Genomic DNA, 23,838 nt, shown 5'->3' with positions numbered 1-23,838 from the left:
GGAAGAAAAAGACGACGAGACGGAGCTATGGCAGCAGGCTTGCGCACTTTACTGTATATATAATACCCAACCACAGTGGACCAGCACCCAGCAGCCCACTCGCCTGGGCCAGTCAGCCACACTGGTGCGTAATCATAGACACATTTCTCTCGCTCTTGTTTTTATATAATTTTGGCACTCACTAATTTTGTGCTGTTAATGAAGGCACTGAGCCCAAAGGCCGGGGGAGGGGTTTAAAGATGTGATTGGGTCAGCCCAGTGTTATGAAAAAAAAAAACAATGGGCCGATCTCTCTCGTCGGCCCACCAGGAAAGTGCACAGTCTGCCAGATGGCCAGTCCAGCTCTGGTTATTAAACATGCTGTGGGCAGGTTATTGACATCATGTGATTATATTTCTGTATATTTAAAGCTGCATTATTTATTTATATATTTAATTTATTTTTTGGCAGTTGGAGGCAGACGAATGTAATACCCACTTAATAATGTTGCTAAAAAAACTAGCTGGTGTTTAAGCAGGTAATGTTTACTATCTTCACCTCCTCAGTTTAGCATGTTAGCATGTTAAAATTTGCACCAAACACAAAGTACAGCTGAAACTGATTAAAATGTCATTAGTTTTGCAGGTATTTGCACAAAATGTATGTGTAAAGTCAAAGCACTCTGACAATATATCAAACTCCGGTGTGAGCCATGCCACCTGTTGTCCATCACTCTGAAAAGCTTGCTGTATGTTCTTATTGACTTTCAATAGGCAAGAAGTATACATGGATACAAGGTCCAGAACCATTTATGGACAGAACATCATGGGTCAAAGGTTTCAATTTTTTTGTCAAACAATATTCCCAACAGGCTGTATTCACAGTCCAGCTAAACTTTCATAACGTCTTGTTTTGTTAAATTTCCACTAGTCAGATTGCACCTTATGAGCAATGACCTTGTGGCATGTGTTTACTGTACTTTTGCTATACCCACCCTCTTCAGATTCCAAAGCAATAACACTATTAAGTGGGGGAAGTTAAAAGCATGAAAAAGGAGTCTCTAAGTATCTGAAACTGTCAACTTACAACATTTGGTGCAGCTTTAAAATTTTATTAATCCAGGGAAGGTTTATGCTGGGCATGGATGGTGCCTAAAAGTACAACTTTGCCTCAGATTCATACCATCCCACAGCACACAGTAACAGTAAAACTATTACACTTGGTATGAATGCTGGTGGCAAATGTGTAGAGCAAATGGGATTTCCATGTGAAACCTGTGCAGAGAAGAGATACTGTTAGATATTCTTTCACTGCTTTAATTTTCTACATCAAAAACTCCAATGTTCTATAACTTTTTCATCTAACCTTCTCTTTAAATTGAATACTTCATATACTTTAGACTTTGGCTCATGTCCAGTCTTGGTGAGTTAACGTGTTTCAACCTTTTCAGTTACGTGCTCATCAGGTTATAAGGAAAGAATATCCAAAGACGTTAATGGTGTAAGCCGATTTTCTCCTTCGCTTCAATCCTAATTGAGTCTCATCGAGCCACTGATTGGATCCTGATAGGACTCTGCTGTCATCTGATTGCTTGGCAGCTGTAATATCTTTTTTTAATCTAATTAAATCAATTGGCAATGTTAAAGAGATTTATTACTACTAAGTCTTTTTAGCAATTCCACTGAGCTCGGGCATTGATTCATCATAATCTGGACCCTAAAGTAAATTAATATGGTAAAATAACATTATGTTTAATTACTAAAAAATTGGTTACATTTAATTATTCCTGCTTTATTGTGGATCTACAAAGAAGAATTATTTGAAGGCGTTAAATTAAATCCCCAATTTTTTTTTTATTATTTAAGAACAAATAGTTGTTCAGACCTCAAAAGCGGCCTGAGTATAATAGGTTTAAAAACAGTTATGAAATGGTATTATCTATTGTTTGTTATTTTAATCAACTTTTAAAGCCAATTGAAAATCAGCAGCTGAATACTGAATCAACTGTGCTTATGTGCCTCAAAATGGAGGTTAAATTGGCAGGCCAACTCACAGTGGTTTATGATGCCCTGAAACACAAAAACAATCACTTGATTTGTCACGCTTAAATTCCTGTGGAATTCCCAAGACATAGAGTCTGTATATCAGAAACTCATTACACGCTTGTTACTAGGCAATTAGACGGAAGTGAGCATGCGAGCCAGTTCAAGAGATATCTGGCACTCTTTTTATGCTAAATAATAAGCTAAAAAACTAGGATTTTGGCACTGTAGACTGAAGTATGTTTGTTTATTGCTGTCATTATATAAGTCTGATACCAGCCAGACAGTGATTGTGTTTCTCTCATATGGATATGATACAGTTTGTTTCATTGGTAGCCCTTAAAATAAATGGAATCTCACGCAGCATGTTTTCTGGATTTTCAGCATGCATACATAGATTCTATTATTATTAATGTTAGAAGTAATACTAACTTTGTGTCAATTAATACCAGGAAGTTTGAGTCTTATGTTGCAGGTGTGGTAAATATCGAAGCTACTGGGTTTTTGAGTATTGGGCATTGTGCACTTTTCAGGCCATAAGAGAGCAGGACATTCCAACTGGATGTGCTGGTGTGAGTGGAAGTAAAGCAATTTATGCTTCATTATCATTATCATTAAATAATATTAATCAACTCATATAGCTCCATTTAGCTGATGACTTATGAAATGATGGAGTGTTTTACTTTACTTAGGGGACATTCAGACCTGCTTTAAAAAACAAAAGGGGCTGCTGCGCTGGTGGGGTTGTTTCAGATACCGGTGACATGATGAAATAAGATCCAGGAAGGCCAAGGTCTGTTTGAATGGGGCTTATGAGATGCCAAAACACTGCACAGTGGCTTGTAAAACCATGTGGAAGGATTTTACAACTGTAGAAAGTTGTGGAAGTATGTTGATGACAAAAGAGATTTGAGAGAGCTGAAAACAAAATCTGAGTGCTACACAGTCTTCAAGGAAACATTTCAGAGTGCACAGGCACAAATTCGTAAGAGCAGAATCAGATTTGAGCAACCCGATCATACACACGCTCGTTTCTGGGTCCACTCTCTCAATTTTCTCCAGCTGTTTTGGCAGCTCAGCATTTGAGATTGCAAGAGGTTGCTTGCTAACCCTTTCTGACTAGCAGGATGCAACAGGACACACCCACATCCAGACGTTAGGGTCATGTCTTTTTCAAAGTTAAAGTCTGCACAAGGAAAAAAAGTCAGCTTTTAAATATACAGTAATGCTCCTCTGTAAGGTGCAATTGGCGATCATATGACTATTTAGGACATATGATTAACATATTTTTTGTCTATATGCCTTACCGTTAAGCCTATAATTTCTATTAATGTGGGCATGTGGATCTGCACTGTAGATTGAAATTCAGCCAAATTTTGGTGATCCAACTGATCCCCTTACTGTCGCCTAGTTTATTAATACCAGTATGTCGAAATTGTGCCACGCATATTCTGTAAATGCTGTCATTCTAAATGTAGCCACAACCCATAATAATTTTATTATTAGTATAAAGTGACCACTGACCAATGACCACTTTCCTCATGTTTACATTTAATGCATTTGTTAAGCACCATTCAATTAAAATGTGACTGTGAACTAAAATAAAACAGCACATTGTAGTTTCTGTATTTATTACCATAGCATTTATCAGTTATACAGTTACAACAGGGTACAGGGTAGGGGCTACAGTGCTCCCAGTAAAACAAGTTGTCATTTCTGATCATTTCTGTGTCTGTTTTGTGTCTGTGCTCTTTGAATCATGTGACCACCCAGAGACTGTTGTTGTGAAACATAATGTTAACAATGAAGTTATTTACAAAAATTCAAACACTTTGCCTCCATCCACCACTGGCTCACTTGATGACCTTGTGGACAATTTTATGATAAATTGAGATTCTCATTAGATACAGTTGCTCCTGCACAAACAAAAACAAGGCAATTAATTTGCAAATCACCACGGCAAACTGCTACAATTTGTCAGCTGAGGAGAAACTGTCGATAAGCTGAGAGACGGTGGAAAAGCAAACTACATGTTCACTTAGATATTTTTAAAGATCAATAATGTAGTCAGGAAAGAAAGACAAGCCCATTTCTCAATGAGTATCTCAGAAAACCAAAATAATCAAAAGGTGTTTTTTCCACAATTGACAGGATTCTAAATCCATTGCCTGCTACCAGTCTTTATAATAACTCATCAACTCTTAGATGCAAAGAATTTGCTTAATTTTTTAAAGAAAAAATAGTCTCTATTAGAGCAAGCATTGTAAATGCAGACACTCAAACGACCTGGGATGTCCCTGCCCGTCGTCCCCCATTTAAGATGCCATCCTTTGATATAATTTTAGAAGACACCATCAGTGAAGAAATTAGCAGGATGACGTCTTCCAGATGTGTCCTAGACCCCATCCCAACCAAACTGTTTAAATCCTGCTTCCATAGCCTCTCCCAAGAAACAAGTATAATAAACTCCTTTCTTAATTTAGTCATGTTCCCCACAGTTTTCAAGACTTCAATGGTAAGAGCTCTCCTCAAGAAATCCAATCTAGATCACTCCGAACCAAGCAATTACAGACCCATTTCTAATCTTTCCTTTCTTGATAAGCTTCTAGAGAAAATTGTTTTTTATCAACCACTTGTTCATCTAAACAACAACAGCATTTTAGAAAGACTCGAATCTGGTAATCGAGCGAACCACAGTACAGAGACAGCACTAATGAAAGTTGTAAATGACCTGAGAATTATTGTGGATGCCAACAATGTGGCTGTCCTTCTTAGACTTTAGTGCAGCATTCGACACAATCGACCACAACATTTTAATTGACAGACTTGAGAAATGGGTGGGTCTCTCTGACAGTGTTTTAGCTTGGTTTCAGTCATATTTAACTGATAGACAGTTTTTTTGTCACCCTGGGTGCTCATTTATCAGTGACTCATAGTATTGATTATGGCATTCCTCATGGAAGCATTCTCAGCCCAGTTTTGTTTTCATTATACATATTCCCACTTGGAAACATAATTAGCCATCAACATGTCGACTACCATTTCTATGCTGATGACACACAATTGTTCATCTCGGTCTCTCCAAATTACCCCAATGTACTGCATGCGCTCATTGCCTATCTCTCTGACATTAATGTATGCATGGGTAAAAACTTTTTAAAGCTAAATGAGGAAAAAACTGAGATTCTATTAATAGGACCAAAAGCAGCATGAGAAAAACTGCACGCAATGCTTAGTGGTCTTAGCATACAGGTTAAATCTAACATCACAAACCTGGGAGTGATTTTAGATTCTGATTTAAATATTTAAATACATAATAATACTTATTTCTCATTTTAACAAGGTCATAAAAACATTTTTTTTCATCACAGAAATATTGCCAAAATCAGACCTTTTTTAAATATGCTGAAAGTCTCACTCATGCTTTTGTTACTAGCCGTTTAGACTACTGTAATTCCCTTTTTACTGGATTACCCAAAAAGTCTAGAAGAAAACTACAGCTAGTTCAGAATGCTGCAGCCAGAGTCCTAACTAAAACAAAGAAAATGGATCACATCACCCCTGTCCTTAAGACACTGCACTGGCTACCTGTATCTTTTAGAATTGATTTTAAAGTTACGTTACTTGTTTATAAAGCTTTAAATGAGCTGGCACCTGCATACATCAGAGACTTTCTCTCATTTTATGTCCCAGCCAGATCACTAAGGTCCTCCACCGCTTATCTTTTAAATGTTCCTTGTGTGTCCCATAAAGGTATCAGTGAAAGTACCTTCTGTTCTTATGCCCCTAAACTGTGGAACTCACTGCCTCTGGATATTAGAATGGCAACATCTCTCCGTATTTTTAAAAGGAAATTAAAGACCCGTCTTTTTAATCTGGCTTTTAATGTGGAGTAAAGTTGGTTCTCTCATTATTTTTTATCCTTGGTGTTTATTATATTTTGTTTTGAGTCTACTGAGATTTATGTATTGACTTTTACCACTTTGTTTTATTGTTAGAAATTTTAGTCTTACAAAATGTTTTTTCTTTTTATTGTTTTTTTTTTGTGTAATTTTTCTATGCAAAGCACTTTGGGCTACATGGTTGTATGAAAAATGCTATATAAATAAAGTTAGTTGAGTTGAGCTGTTCCACCTGTGCAAAAAAAAAAGGTTTCTTCTCTGAAAAACCTGAAATTGTCTGTGCAGTTTTTCGTGCACAGCCTGCATTAGGCCCAACTTTGGTGGAAAGAATTTGTGTCTAAAAAAATCCGTAGAGCCCCTCATCCATTGGCTCATGTCTGGCCTGCATAGATAGATTAGAAAGGACAGCCCGCATGATTTTATGTAGCACATCAGTTGCCTCCTTGCTACTCTCCCACCTGATCTGGTTGCCTCCCTTAAAACATTAATATACAGTCCTGTTAAAGTTAATATATCTGAAATCTTAGAAAACAAGTCTAATGGTGAGAGATGATTTGTTTGAAAACAGTACCTGCAGTTTGAGCAGTGGGACCTCTCCATTGCTTTAAGGCTGGCTGTTCTGTTACTTGATGCTTGGTAAAACTAAAATGTGGTTCCAATGGTTCGGGTGTACTTGGCTAGGTAAGGTATGCCTTTCTTTTTCTTAACACAATCTGATACAGCTAGATTTAGTCAGTGAGCAACACAATGGTCAATCACAGGGTCAGTAAACACATCCTGCAGTTTTGTCCCGACTTTCGCACTAATGGTAAATACGTTACTGTTAAATTTCCACATTCATAATCACTTTATTTATAGTTCCACTGATACTGTCTTTATAATAATAACAAAACAAAAACAACAACATACCAATCATCACAGAAGCAACATCACTTGCAAAAGAAGAAAAAGTATCCATGGGTAGTTTCTTTTCTACTGTGACCTGAAGGATGGCCTCTGAGTGTCCACATCCCCTGCCTTTACATCTCTCACACAGAGCAGATTTTACCACAGTACCTCCTTTTTCATCAGATCCAGTGTATCTTAAGTAGAAAATTTCAGCCAATGATTTTGCTAACAGAAGCCACAAAAGGAAATATATAATACAAAAATTACGCTAACCTGACAACAAGCCCCAACTGTTTTGTTACAGCAATGTCAGTTGTCTCATCTTCCATAAGTCCCCCAGATGGGGATTTTGAGACTTCTGCCACTAGTTGATCCTCCAGCATGGTCCCAGTGATCTCTAGCATTTCATCAATAATCCTTGAACTTGTATATGAACACACTTACAGATTAGTTGGATGCATCCTTCCAGGGATTTATGCTCAATGTCTCCTAGGACAGCTAGGGCTTGGACTGTTTGGACTGCGTCAAAGCCACTTGCTCTGTGCTTCCTGTGCTGACTGTTAAATATGAAAAAGAACAAAAACAGAATTACAGCAAGTTCAGTTTTACTTATTAGGCTATTCCTCAATATTTCAGTAACTTGTATAGTTGCTCACCCTGTTATATTTTCAATACAATTCAGTAAAATTTTATTTATGTAGCACCAATTCATAACAGATGTTATCTCATTGCACTTTTCCTATAGAGCAGGTCTAGACCGTACTCTTCATATTTTTATTTACAGAGACCCAACAAATACTACATGAAAATATTTGTATGCAGCATCATAGCACTGTATTACTGCACTCTACTGATTGTAATGTTTCTTTCTTTATTCAAAGGATTACTACTGTTACTACTACTAACAAACTAGTAGTGAACAACTAAATACTACTACTATTGTTGGGCCTTGCAGTACCAGCAAATGGCATAGAAGCATCCGTCAACAGTGTCTTGATACTACCGCAAAATTCAAAGAATTACTGTAACAGGCCTTTAAATTTTAAGATGCCAGATGTTAACCTGTTAAGATGTAATACCTTAGTGTGTAAAGATCTTGCATGATAACAGGCACAAGAAACTGTAAATTTCTGGTCAACTGGCTTGTGATATGAATGTGCTGGTAATGGAAGAAATCTGGCATGCCCCAAAGTGCCCAAACAATATTTTCAGTATTTTTTGGCATATGGGTAGCAGTTCCGTTCAGCATGTGAGTCGAGTTTGCAGGGTTTGCAGTAGTACTGAACTATATCAACATTAAGTGAATCAGAGCTTTACCGCTACAGGTAAGTGAACGTCAAGTGATTTTGTACCTCTGTTTCAGTTTGTAGTGCTTCCATCTTGATCGCTAGCAGTTGGCTTGGTAATGTACAAAAGCTGAGTAGGCAGGCGCTTTTGTCAGTGTTGGACAGTGTTGGGGCTGTACTATTTTCTGGAAGCAAACCTGGTACATACTGAACTTGAAGTATCAGTAGAAAAGGTTTATTAGATCATTTTTTGGCAGCACTAAATTTAATACATATTTATGTTCCATGGTCTATATACTGTCAGATTTAACAATACTGAATTTTTTGCCCAGGTTTAGCCCTAATATATTGGTAATATTAAAACCCACATGAACCCTGGTTTGGAATGAAGGCAGTAGCAATTTCAAAGAGCCAGCCTGTATACTGTATGTCTGTCTGCGGACGCTGTTGTAATGAGGCCCAGGGAGGCTTAAAGCTGCATATTTGTTCTCCCAGTGGTCCTCCATGCTCATCTGGGTCACTAATCCTTTCTTTGCAGATTCCCATGGTAAGGTAAACTGTGGGAACAGTGCTGTGGTTGCAGTTCAACAGTGCATGTTAGGGAACACTTCTGACACAGGTTATTGTAATTTGTCTCACATGGGGAAAGCTGACTTCAGGATACACAGGCGTAGTATATGTTAAAAGAGATGGCAATGCAGTTATGGTTTTGAAGATTTTTTGAGTCCCATTTAGGGATTAGACAAAAAATGGAAATACCTACAGTACATGACTTTCAAACATTTGTTGGAAGTTTTCTTTTTGTCAAGAAGCAAGTATTGTATTGTGTGATCTTCATTTGAGTGAGGAAATCACTTAGATCTGCTGACTGGGTCCACATTTCATTGTTGTTAATGAATCTTGAATTTATTTAGCAGTGTGTTTGTGGACCTTATCATCTTGTATCTAAAGATAACCCCGATCCTGCAAAATACTGCAGCATGGCTACAACAGAGATGATGTGGAAAATTAAATGTTGGAAGCGAGTATGAGGCTGTCTCCACACTTCTGTTTCTAGTGTTACAGTGTAGCACAGATGTAAAAAATTCATAGGGTAGGCTGGTAGCAAAGAAACACTGTAAACAACAGACAGCAATAATATAAAAAACATATGTTGATGCAACCAGCACAACAGATATGGAGGAGGTCGAATACATCATCTTTTATTGCTTTATTTCTTTTATTGCTTTATATAACAGATACTCCTCCTCATCAGAAACAGATAAACACCAAAAATAATTATCCTGTCAATCCTTCACTTGCAGTAGAAACCTTTGTTAAAACTTTGAATAATACTGATTTAGCTTTATCCCATGGTCCTACTGACAAGACTACCAATTGCACAAATATAATACAAATATTGTCTGATCTGCACCAAAACAGGCTTCTTATATTCTACAGTGGTATGTGTAATGTCAGCCAGTCATTTGGTTGGTCAGTCAACCACTCAAAACTGAAATATCCAAACAACTATTGGATGGATGGATTGCATTGTAATTTGGTACAGACATTCATGTCTCCCTACACATGAATTGTCATAACTTCTTTAATGTAACGCCATGATCAGGTCAAAAAATCATTTTGTCAGCATAGTTATTGTGAGCATGCTGGCATGCTAAAATTAACTTTTAGCATCATAGAGCTGCTAGAGTGGTTGTAGACTCTTAGTCTAGTTTAACTTCATAATCGTAAACCCTGCTGAAAAACATAACTACTATATGACAACTTTACCCACGGTTATTAAAACCAGATGTGGAAAATTTTCCACTTAATTTCAGAGGAAAATATTGTATTATTTAGTCCTCTAGATTTATCTGACAGCTGTAGTTACTTTACAGATAAAGGTTTCACAGATCATACAGAATGAAAATGCATAGGGGTGCCCCAGTAGCTCACCTGGTAGAGTGCGTACCATGTATCAGGACTGAGTCCTTACTGCAGCAGCCCAGGTCGAATCCAGCCTGGGCCCTTTGCTGCATGTCATCCCCTCTCTCTCTCTCCCTTGCCCTTCCTGTCTCTCTCTACTGTGACTATCTAATAAAAAGATCATAAAAAGTGCAATGAGATAACTTCTGTTATGAATTGGCGCTATATAAATAAAATTTAATTGAATTCAAGTAGAAATCAGTAAAATAAATCTTGAAAAAAAGAAACTGAGTGTATTGCTAGAGCCTGAGTTAACTCACAGTATAAAGCAAATTCAGAACCAGATTCTTGTACTTGTAAGGGAGGATTTTTACATTACGTTTTACAACCTTCTCTTAATTGAAGGCTCTGAATACTTTCTCACTGATTAAAGGCAGAGATGAGTCATGCTGTGCAGCCAGAAACTGCAGGTGTGAGATGAAACCCTCCACCCAAAGCTCCCATGTGGCCCTGTTCTTAAGGTATTTTGCAGTGGTGGGACTAATCTCAAATGGGGATGAGGCAGCCTACAAAGATGAAGCCTGCAAACTGGCAGGATGGTTTACAGAAAACAATCTATCACTAAATAAAATATCAAAGAACTCATCATAGACTTTATGACTTTATGACTTTATCAAACAAATAAAATAAAAATCAAAGGAGTAGATTTGGAGTGGGTTTTCAGCTTCAAATTTCTGGGAGCCCACATCACAGAGGACCTCACAACTCCACTGCTCTGGTCAAAAAGGCTCAACAGAGGCTAGATTTTAGAAATGAACCGTTTTAGGAGCTGCACAGCAGCACAGTACAGTATTTTAAAGGCATTCTATTCTAATCTATTCTAGATCTACATTTAGTTGAAGGAACTGCATACATCTTGAACATTGGGTGGCCAGTACAATTTCATTATGAAATATTGGTTGCAATCATTTTTACAGTATATGGCCTCGTTTCCAACAATTACAGCTTGTTGTTTACTAAGTGTTCGTCCCCCTATTTTCACAATGCGGGACATCCTTGATGATTTATGAATGACTCATCATGTGTTTTTATGAATATACTTAACTAATTCAGGCCTTGCCTTTGATGGAAGAGCACTGGGACAGTTAACACATTACATAACCTCTACCCAACTCATTCAAACATTTACAGAGTGTACAGCATATGTGGAGGTTTCTGTGCACAACTTCAGAAAACTGTGCCTGCTGTGAAGCAGGAATTATAGGCACACACGTTTCTGATCTCCCCCTTGACAAATCACTTTGATGGTGATTCGCTTGTCTGTTTGCATTCGCAGCAACTGTCCTGAATTTTGTCCATTTTCCTGAGCTTGTATGCACGTGGCGCTTTAAAATTGTCTCATTTCCTGCCTCAAACTGTCAGGGGGCAGAATTCAATATGTCATGGTTAAAATAATTATACCTCAGGAAGTGGCATGATGACTTTGTAGCTGTCACTCAGGATTATGCTGATTTATATTTAAATGTTCATTTATGTTGCTCCTCTCTTTTGTGTTTTGCTCCATTTGCTCATATTGTTACTATAGAAACAAAGAGAGGAGGAGAGCTTTTTGTTTATACTTTTTTTGTTTTAAATCTGGTGGCAGCTTTGAGTGTAAAGTAAATTCCGTGGTATCAGAGTGAGGTTTACTTTTCTGGGTCTTGTGATGATGTCCACAATCCACAAAATATACAACTGCAAATATGTGAATCAAGACTGTAACAGCAGTTCACTAATATTGAATTCCTGTGCTTTGATATATGGGACAATTCATGTCAGAATAAATATATATGTTATATAAATATTTATATGTAGGCAAAATACTGTACCAGTGAAGTAGAACCACTGGTAAAAGGCACATACAGTATAGTAGATTTAATACCTTCTCTATTTGTTTGTTGATTACAGTACAAGTCCCAAATGATTGATGTAAATGTTTACTATTTGTTTAATGTTTAAGCAAATTTTACATTAACCTGCCCAACACCTCTGTTCTCTCCACACAGGCACACACACACCATTAGCTTAGCGTTGACACTATTGTAATTCACACTAATTCTTTGTGACATTTAAATTTACAGTGATGGTCATCCCTGTCATCTAAAAATAAACAACACGCACCTCTAAAACACCATCTAGAGCTAAATTATGCTGCTGCTTGAGTCATTTCAAAGTGCATCAGAAGATGACAAGCTTTCAGATTGACTAAAGTGAAGTGGATTGCTGTACTGACTGCCAAATGTATTCTGAAGGAATTATTAAGTTGTTTATCCTGAAAACAATCATAAAACAAATTACCAACAATGAATACCAACAACAGATGGTGGAAGGACTGAATGCATGTTGGCTGGTAGCAAAACGTGAGCTTTGTAGTGGTCTCATAATCAAACATATACTCTAAGTAACGGAGGATAGAAGTGAGAATGATGGCACAATGCAAGTCAGGCAGGCAGCAGCGAAGTTGTTGTAAAATGACTTTTACAGAGAGTAGTACTGACAATTTGACAAGATAAAGGTGATGTTGAGGGGGGAGTTTGTTCCACAGCATTGGAGCTAAAACAGTAAAAGCATGATCCCCTTTGGTTTTGAGCCTGGACCATGGAACTTTTAACAGCATTTGATTTTCTGATGGGTCTCGGACTCGAGTAAAGAGTTAAAAGTTCTGCAATGTAAAACAGAGCCAGACCATGTTGGGATTTAAAAGTAATCAGTAAAATCTTAAATTGAATTCTGTAACAGATGGGGAGCCAGTGTAATTCAGCCAGGACTGGGGTGATGTGTTCCCTATGTCAAGTGTTTGTGAGGAGTCTTGCTGCTGCATTCTGCTAACTGTAGACGGGCGACTGCTTCATCATTTAGGCAAGTGAATAAGGAGTTACAGTAGTCTAGGCAAGAGGAAATGAGGGTGTGGATAAGTTGTTCCACTATGTTCTTGGGGAGCATTGGTTTGAGTTTGGCGATATTTCTGATTTGTAAATAGCATGATTGGACTAGACTCTTAATGTGCTGATTGAAGTTGAGGTACTGATCAAAAACAACTGAAGTTTCTAGCAGAATGTTTTGTGTTAGCTGTTAGTGGTCCAAGGAGGGGGTGACACTATTAGAAATATGATCAGGACTAATGACTAAGACTTCAGTCTTGTCTGTGTTCAGTTGCAGAAAGTTGGAACCATCCAGTCCTTAATGGCAGCAAGGCAGCAGTGCAAAGAATCCAGGTTGTTATGATTTTCAGAGCTAAATGACAGTCATCGGTGTAACAGGTAGGACACAGGGTCAAATGGCGAATAACATGGCCAAGGGGCAACAGATAAACTGAACAAAATAGGGCCAAGGACTGAGCCCTGTGGGACCCCACATGACATGGGAGCAGTTGAAGAGCAAAAATGTTGTCAACAGTGACTTTGAATACTCTGTTTGATAAGTATGATGAAAACCACTCTAGAACAGTTTCATCTGGACCAACCCAGCTCCTGAGTCTGTTGAGTAGAATTGTATGATCAACTGTATCGAAGGCTGCACTCAAGTCGAGCAAAATGAGAATGATGTGATTACCAGTCCACACTCATCAGGATGTCATTTGATATTCTAAGTAATGCTGTTTCTGTACTGTCGTCTTTCTAAAACTAGATTGGAACTTGTCAAAGATATTGTTTCCTTCCATTTTTTCTAAAAGTTATTTAGCAACCACTTTTTCAACAATTATGGAGATCAAAGGTAATTTGGATATGGAATGGTAGTTAGTGAGAGTGTTGGATCTAATCCAGGTTTCTTAAGGAGAGGCTGGATACAGGCCTGTTTAAAATAGTCTGGGACCACGCCAGATGTAAGAGACTCATTGATAATGTTAATAAGCCAGGGGGCGATGACTCCAAAAACCTCTTTAAACAGCTTGGAAGGAAGAATGTCAGAATTACAAGTAGAGAGATTGGTATTAGATACAATGTCGACCAAATCCCTAAGGGTAATGGGGGTAAACTTATCTAACAGCGTGGAGGAGGGTGAGGGCTCAGGTGAAGGGAGAAGTGACACAGCAGGAGTAATTGAAGCTTTGATGTTTTCTATTTTTTCCATAAAATACTTTAAAAACTTGTCACAGTCCTCAACAGAGCTGGCACATACAGTAGCTGGGGCAGGGTTTACTAGACTGTTGATGGTATTGAAGAGAAATTTTTAGTTATGCTTTTGGGAGGCAACAAGATTAGAGAAGTAAGAGTGTCTCTCACTTTTTACCAGTGAATTAAATGACGATAATAATGCCCTTATATGCAGCCAATGAACGTTCAGCTCGTCTACATTCTCTTTTTAGTTTTTTAATATTTTCATTTATCCATGGCCTTGGGTTGGAGGGTCGACAAGACCTAGCTGTCATGGGGGCAATTTGGTCCAGAGTTCTCGTGCACATGGTATTAAATTGATTAACCATTTCATCTATATTGTTACACTGTGCATACAACCATGAGCACTAAAGGTAGCAGCAAAGTCTGCAGCCAAAGTGCTATTTAAAATGCGTGAGTACACTATTTGCTCAGAGTAGTAGAAATGCAGTTTATATCAAATAAAACCATTTTATAATCAGAAATAAAATCCCTCAAGAGGAGGGAGTTCATGTCTAAACCCAGGGTAAAAACTAAGTCAAGAGTGTCGCCCCCTTCATGAGTAGGAGGTAATACATGCTGTTTTAGATTAAAAGAGTCACATATAGTTAAAAATTCTGATGTAAAACAATTATCAGGACAGTCAACATGAATATTAAAATCGCCAACCAATAAGATGTGGTCATAACTAAGAACAATAGAAGAAATAAGATCTGAGAATTCCAATAAAAAACTGCTATTGCACTTTGGAGGGTTACTACAGCACACAGGTATATCAAGATTGATTTAGAACATCATTACTTCAAAGCTGGTAGGTTTCTCCACTGAGATGTGCACAGTTTAACTCATTTTTCATAGGTAACTGCCAGACCACCTCCCCTGCCATTTAGCCTGGGGGAGTTGAAGTACGTATAATTGGGGGAACATAATTCGGAGAAAACACTCGCCAGTGTTCAGACATGTCTCGGTTATGAAGAGAAAGTCCAATTTGCTGGTTAAAATAAAGTCATTTAGGATGAAAGTTGTATTGGCCAGGGACCTTTTATTTATGATGGCACAGCTGACAGGAGAAGTGTATTTATGTTTTGTATTTTCACCAGACAGAGATTTGCAGCATTTACTTCACCGCTCAAAGCATTTGCTTTAGCAGGGATACGGCGAGGTGTCCAGCAGTGTCTATTTGTGATATGGACAGGAGTAGAAAGAGGTCGGACAGCAGTGTGGTGCTTCCACAAGGGGGAATTGGTGTGAGCGAAGGGTGCGACAGTCTTTGTTGTGGGAATAGGGGAGGAAGAGAGTTCAGGTAGGCATGTGTGTGATGTAAATAGTCAAACACGTGAGGAAGTCAGAACAGCGTACTGCAGATTAGCAGCAAGCATGCAACTACCTAGCATGTTCAGGTGAAGACTGTCTTTTCCATACAGAGAGGAGTGCTCCCAGAACATGTCAAATTTGTGAATAAAACCAATGTTTTGCGCTGCATACAGGGACCGGAGCCAGGTATGAAGGCTAAGAATCCTGCTAAAATGCCCCACGCCGTGACCAACTGTGGGAATTGGGCCAGAAATAAAAACAGTTTTCCACAACTGTTGAGGAGATTAAGAAGACGGATAAAATCACTTTTTGTCAAAATTATCAAGGTCTAATGCCTCCCCAGTTTTCTTTCTTTTTTTACTCTTTTTACTCAATTTCTGTGAACTCTCAACATTATTTTACAGAGTATGTTAAGGTTATAGTCAACCATGCAATCACTGTAACAATTCTAACAAAACCTGACCAAAACATAAAAATCAAATCCTCTGATGAGATGTGCCCATTAGAGTTCTGAACCTGTGTAATGTCATTATCACCAGGTTAATGTAATGCATTGGCTAAACTGTGTTTGTTTCCCTATTCCTATTTTGAACTTTGTATCTACTTGCAACGCATGACACACATGGATGCAGACAATTGGCATAGCCAGAGAGAACTTTCTAATAAATTACATTTGAAAATAACCAAATTGATCGGATCAGAACCTAAACCTAAGTATAAATATTGGGTTTTGGGTAGCAGAACTCTAGTGTCCATACAATATTTGATTCCAGCTGTCAGTAGAGTGTATCAAATTCTTATTTAATTGTTAATTAATTAATTCCCAAGTCTCACTTCCTTTTCAACTGGAACTGCTACCCTATTTTCAGCAGTTCTTATGGTGTCAGTGAATAGTACAAGCAGAGCAGAGACTTTCATTCATTTCCCTTGTCACCAGCACCCTCTTGAATGGCACTCACTCTGTCAATTATTATGCCCTCTGTCAGTAATAGGAGAACGATGTTAATAATTTATTCAGTTCTGAAAGGAAATTCTCATTTTTCTGCAGGTCAGAGGTCAGACTCCATCACAGAATGGCACCCTGGAGCTGGTAGGGATTCAGTGTATTTCTCAAGGACACTTGATTCATTGTATTCAGTGAGTAATGCGAGTAAAGTGGGAGCTAGAACTGATAATTATGAAAGGCCTGTGAACATCAGGAAGGTTAGCAATTAAAATTAAAGATCATATACACTATTGTATGCCTTCTTCTCCCGTCTCCCCTGATTAGCAACTGAAACTGCAGTGTTCCAGAAGAGCAATCAGCAGTCCTCATGGCCCAATTCTCTTATCCTTCTTCCAGACCTTTGCCACTGACCTGTTGTCTTTTCTCATATTAATTGTCAGTTCCTCCAATCATTGGTAAATCACAGTACTCTTCCAAAAAAGTTCTTGTACGCTTGCTTTTAACTATATGTTCACATGATGGTTGCCGAGTTTTGTTCTCTGATATTATAGCTAGGGCTCTGGCTGAATACTTTAACATTTACTACACGGACTACACACCATTAGGTAGAAACTCCTATTCTAGATGTCTACTGACAGTGCTGTGGCTAAATTCAAGGAAGCGTCCCATCTGCATTTAATTCAATGTTATTTCTCAATATAACAGAGGACTCCTATGCAAATCGCAGTCCCTCCCAAACTGACCATCTTGTTGATAGTGCTGCAGGCTCACTGCGAATGACACTCGATTCTATCACCCCTCTAAAAAAGAAGATAACGAAACAAAGAACGTTAGCTAAAGCAAACATCACGAAAACTTTAAAGGAAATTCCAACAACCTGGAAGAATCTCATTTAGTCTGGCAAGACAGTCTTAAAACATACAGAAAGTACCTCCATAATGCCACAGCAGCTTACTACTCATCATTAATAGAGGAAAATAAAAACAACCCCAGGTTTCTTTTCAGCACTGTAACCATGCTGACAGAGGGTCATAGCTCTGTTGAACCATGTATTCCTATAGCTTTCAGTAGTAACGACTTCATGGGTTTCTTTAATAATAAAATTTTAACTATTAGAGACGAAATTAATCATGTCCTGCCCTCAACCGGGACAGATTTATCTTCAAACACAGGAAACTTAGAAACAAATGTAAAACCTGATATATATTTTGACTGCTTTGCTCCTATCGACCTTCTTCAAATAACTTCAACAATTTATTCATCTAAGCCATCAACCTGTCTCTTAGACCCCATTCCAACTAGGCTGCTTAAAGACATTTTACCCTTAGTTAGCACTTTGTTACTAGATGATCAATCTAGTCTAATCTCAACAGGCTATGTACCACAATCCTTTAAAGCAGCTGTAATTAAATCGCTTCTTAAAAAGCCCACTCTTGATCCAGGAGTTTTAGCCAACTATAGAACTATATCTAACCTTCCCTTTCTCTATAAGATCCTTGAGAAAGCAGTCGCCAATCAGTTGTGTGACTTTTTAATAACAGTAGTTTATTAGAGGATTTTCAGTCAGGATATAGAGTGCATCATAACACAGAGATAGCACTGGTGAAAATTGCAAGTGACCTTTTAATTGCATCAGACAATGGACTTGTCTCTGTACTTGTCTTGTTAGATCTTAGTGCTGTGTTGGGCACCATTGACCATCACATCCTATTACAGAGGCTGGAACATGTAATTGGCATTACAGGAAGCTGGTTTAAATCCTATCTATCAGATCGATCTCAGTTTGTACATGTTAACAGTGAGTGCACGACAAAGTTAGTTACGGAGTTCTATAGGAAAAGTGCAATGAGATAACTTCTGTTATAAATTGGTGCTATATAAATAAAATTGAATTGAATTGCACGCTTGTGTTTAACTACATGTTCACATGTGCATGATGGTTGCCAAGTTTTGTCCTCTGATATTATAGATTGGGCTCCGGTCGAATACTTAAAATTACGTCCACACATGTTTGTTGACTTTTTTGTTTGTCCTAAAGGTTAATGTGTATATGTACAAATTGAATTTAACCACAAAAATATTAAAGCTTGGAAAGGAGTTTGGGAAGCTTGTCTTATGTATGGAAAATTTACTAACTACAAGTCTAAGATTTGTCATGTAACTCAAAGGTTTATTAAGAAAAGAATCATTGAAGCACCTTTCCTTTAGAGATTTATGCATTTAGAGAATTCGACCAGCTGTTATCATGGCTGAATTTCACTCAGTTAGGAACCTTCCTAAACAAATAAGACTATTCAACCGCAACCTATGTGTCCGCAAGTTGCAGTTAAGCCCATGAACGGTGGGGTCATTGTGTCATGATGCAAAGTAAGGTCAACAGGAAACTCTAAACAAACCACAACAACAAGAAACTAATTTTCACTTATGCCGCTGCCACTTTTCTGCTGTGATCTTTAAATAATTGTAACAGTATAGTAACTTCCTCAGATATTGCTAAATGTTTATGTTGTGCAAACTCAGAAATTCTCAAGTAAGTGTTTCTGGTGTCAGCCAGGGATGATCTGTCCCTAATGGATGTATGTTTTAAATCTTCTAGGTACAATAAAACTACACAGCCACTTTTCTACGTATAGGCTAGCCTACATGATGGTGAAAAGTATATCATGAGCCTTAAAAGTACTCCTCAGAGTTTCTTCCAGCACTTAAAAGGCTATTTTCCTACCTGATACCATTCTTTAGTCTTTAGTGTTGTCATATTCTCACTGTACACCAAAATCCTGTGGCTAAATTGTCACATCCCACTAATGCTCTTATTCTATGCAGATAAAACTTCAAACCACAGTTTTCTGCATGCCTGATTGACATCTTGTGTCATCCTCTCCCATAATCCTTTCTCATAATCTGTCCCCTCTAAGATCCTTCTTTCAACACTGACAAAACCAAAGTGTCTCTCTGTGTCACAGAGAGTGAAATGGTCGCACTTTTGTAATATTTATTATTATTACAACCACTGCCTGATCCTGCAACATATTGTATTTTATAGATGGTCCAAGCTCTTGCTAGTTATTCTTGACTAATGTAATATCCTCTTTGTTGGCCTCCCTGCATCCACTCTGAAACACTCTAAGCTCTTGCAGAATTCATCAAAACACCTCCATACATCTAGTCCATGATTCACTCCTAAACTCCACTCTGACTGGTCCCGACTCATTCATGACAACCCTGTTGTTAAGTGATTTACCCTTGTCAGTCAGAGCTGCACATTCTTTCTCTAGAAAGTTCTCTCAAAAACCCATCTTCTTAGCTTTTAGCCCTCCCCCCAGACTCTCTTCCCGAAACAGGGTTCAATCTGTCTCTGCCCTCCCCAACCTTAAACCTCTCTTTAACCAGAGTTCTCCCTACCTATGATTTATTATATTTTTAGATAACAGCATCTGGTAAAAGCCTAAACTCTAAATTGTCACCTTTAATGTAAGTAACATACATATTAAATTAGCTGCTTTTTACTTTAACACTAATCATTTTATTTCTACTTAGCTAAAATTCTATCAAACAAGTAACACTCTCACTTGAACAATATTTGGGCTTTTTTTCCCAACCCTAATGGAAAATAACCTTAAGGGTACATCTGCCCCTATGAGAACAGCCTTTAGTGAAAAACAGACAGGCATGAAGGAGACTGTCTTGGCCTTATGGCTTTCTGTGGCATGTCATTAGTCTGCCTAATTAGATAATAATGACTGCTTTCCATTACAGGCTAGTGTTGTACACATCACGCTCAGAGCTTCAGTCCACCTTACCCATGCCAAGACAAGTCATCTCAGCTGACAAAGTGGTTCAGAGATTGCTTGCTCTCCCACATCCCTCTCGTTTTATGTCTTTGTGATTACTCACACAACCAGTCTTCTTTTTTTTGTTGCATTCTCAGCTGCTGCCAGGGTCAAGCTCAAGCTGAAATGCAATTCTGACAGACAAGCAGGCAAGCTGCTCATTTGCAGCTATTGCTGGTATTGTACTGTATGTGTTCACAGCAAAAATATGTGAGGAATGCTGTACATAAAAAACAGGGTTTCTCAAAAACTTCATATGTCTTGAGGCAATACTTGAATCTTGCAGAACATACACACTATAAAGCACACTCATGTCAAGATAAATGAAAATGAGGGTCAACTATGGTTTCCTGTCAGTGAGCATCATAAGGCACACAATCAGGTGTATTTTTAGCAAAGCTTTATTCTTTGGTCCCTTCAGACACCGTATCTTATAACTTACAATGACGAATATTCAGAATTTTTTGCAATAAAGATTTCAGCCCACAGAGATGACTAAGCTTTATTGTGCAAATGATGAAAAGGTGCCTAAAACGAGTTTTGGTGGGCTTTCTAGTGAATACACAGTATTGCTGCCTTCAGATCATTGAGATTCCAGTTTAAAAAGTCCCATTTAAAACACAGAAAATCTGCGGCAACATGGATATATTTTAGAGTTATAATCAATGCACAAGTGAATGTAGGATGAAAAAACTGTTGAAAACTGTTGAACCAGTGAGCATAACAAAACAGGATTAGACCAGAATTAAAATAACTGTATTGACAATGGTCCTAAAAGCTGTGCATTACACACCCCGTCCCCCCCTTCTAGCTGATCGAACTGTTTAGGTGGGCTCCACCATGGCTGTGCAAAGTGAGCACCGTGTATTAGTGAGCCCCTGTGCATTACACGCCCTGTCCCCCCCTTCTAGCTGATCGAACTGTTTAGGTGGGCTCCACCATGGCTGTGCAAAGTGAGCAGCAAAGGCTTTCCAGATGTGGGTCTGTCAAAGGTTCACTGTACAGAGTTTCAAATATAAACGTAGTACATTTTATTGACAGACTGTGCAGACTGTTACTGCTGTTTTATATGTTACAGTTTACAATTTTGCTTATTTCGGGGCTTGACATTTTGTTGAACAATTTAAAGTAGGTATTGAATGCTTATCTCTAGTCATCAGTGACAGATTATGGCAAAATGCTATGGTGTCCTGGGAGGGTAGGTGCAGAGAAAAGCCTCCCAGCTTGCACCAGGGCAACAGGATTATGGACACCAGTCTCTGATTATACATGTTTCTGTAATATTACTAGTATTACTGTGTTTTCTATTTTGTTCTGTAGTGTTCCCACTGTTTATCTGTGGTTATTCCAACCAGTATTAGGGGACAATATGGTTAGACCCTGAGTGTTATGGGGTATAGGTTTGGTGACCTACCTTCAAATGAGACTATAAAGATGGTCTGTCACTATGCTGATGCTCTGCTCTGGAAACTTTTACTTGCTGAGGTGAGAGAAAACCCTTCTTCTCTACAATGTTTAGAAGAACATTTATGGATTTTAAAGCGTATTTAATAAAAAAGAAATACAAAAATAGAGGGATAGAGGTTGCTGCATGTTGTAAAGATTGATTTTGTTATTTAAATGATTTTTGGGATTATATTATTATAGGCTAAACCAAGTGCTATAGTTACACAATTTCTGGGAGAAAACCTACTGCTATTAGATCAGTATATTGTAGACTAACACATATTAAATTATCCTGTGTGCAGTAGGTGAGTGATGTATTTACGGCACTCTATAGTACAGTATGAATATAGTTAGTATTGCTGATAACATATACAACATATTGTATTTTATAGATGGTCCAGGCTCTTGCTAGTTATTCTTGACTAATGTAATATCCTCTTTGTTGGCCTCCCTGCATCCACTCTGAAACACTCTAAGCTCTTGCAGAATTCATCAAAACACCTCCATACATCCAGTCCATGATTCACTCCTAAACTCCACTCTGACTGGTCCCGACTCATTCAGTATTGCTGATAGATCTCTTTTCATCCAAGACCAATCAAATGAAATGAGTAGACACTTCATACTGTAAACTAAGCTTCACACTTAATTCCAACCCATACTCATGATGACCTCAATCCACTTCTCAGATTATATATGAGGGGAATGCGTGAAGAATCAAAGCAGTTTCAATACAACTGCTTTTCAAACAATTCTTCCTGGAATGGAAGGAGAGCTCACATGTACAGTAGCTATATGCTTTCAGGTAATCAGCGTGAAGGTATCAGATGGATTAAACTGTGTTTTTAAGATGAAATATGAATACTGTGAAGAATGTACATGTGCTGGTGTTAATTCAGCAGATTCACTCTGAAAAAAAACAGAATTTATGCTTTAGTTGCCACAAGCGAATACTGTAGGAAAACGCATCAAGTATGTTGTCAGTGAATATTTTGCAGGTATGTTCAGTATGAACATTTTGTGACTTCCCACATTACGTTGATGAAAAACATAATCCGAGCAGCATTACATTTTTGCTGTTGCAAATCAGTAGTATATAATCACAATTTGTAGTAGACAGGGCTGCTCCATTATTTAGTGAACACATACAGTATATTGAAATGTTTGTCTCATGTTTATACATGGCCTTTACCTTTTTGGGCCAGTATGATTCACAGAATTAAAGTGTTCAAATGCTACATGCTAGATCCCTTATCTCCCATCTGGCCCTTTTTCTTCCCCTGTTTATGTTCAAAGAGAAGATGACTCAAGGTCTGGTTATGTTATTTTGACAGATCTGGCCAATTAAGGAATTAATAGGGCAAAGGAAGAGATTTAGAAAAATTTAGGAATGATGGGAATCATCTCCGCTAATTTTACAGATTCTGTGGTGTTTATGAATTCAGCATTTTATTTGTAAAAGGAAGACTGAGAAGAGTGAAAAGCTACATGTAGTCTGGCTTCCAGGAATAGTGTTAAAAATCATGACAATATGCGTGAAGCACAAAGAAACTGCATAGACAAAGCAGTCATGGATTGAAACTAACCAACAGGGCTCCAATACTAGTTGAGGGATATCTTGCTTCTGACCGAAATGTTGGATGGACAAACCGACCAGCCAACATTGACATTTTAATGACCTTTTAATTTCTTCTTTTTTTAAGCAGAACATTGTATTTTTGACATTGTTGTCACAATAGCAGGTTAAAGTTTCATCTCATCTCTTCATTGACAATAACTGCCAAAGGTTCAGTGATGATCAACTTTTCTTGGCAAACATTTCAGCTTTCAATTACAGTATCTTGTTCATTGAGAAAATCTAACCAAAGCCAAAATATCTTGCAGATTCCCCATCACCCCGATAATATCAAACCATTTAAAATTGGTTCACGGTTTGATATAGAAATGTGGAATTGTAGTAGGCTTAGTCTGAACACAATGTAACTGCTAACTCCCCTCCCCCCATACCCTAAAAACACATACACACACTCACACAGAATTTCCGTACTGCAATCTCATGAACATTACTGAGAAAATGTGCATCAAGTTCAAATTAGCAGTCAAGCATGCCTTCATCAATACAATTGTCATGTTCAATAAATATAGTCAATATATGGCTGCCATGAAT

Source organism: Siniperca chuatsi, linkage group LG10 (assembly GCF_020085105.1).
Source record: "Siniperca chuatsi isolate FFG_IHB_CAS linkage group LG10, ASM2008510v1, whole genome shotgun sequence".
In the NCBI taxonomy this organism is placed as follows: Eukaryota; Metazoa; Chordata; class Actinopteri; order Centrarchiformes; family Sinipercidae; genus Siniperca; species Siniperca chuatsi.
Note: the sequence above shows the minus strand (reverse complement) of the source record.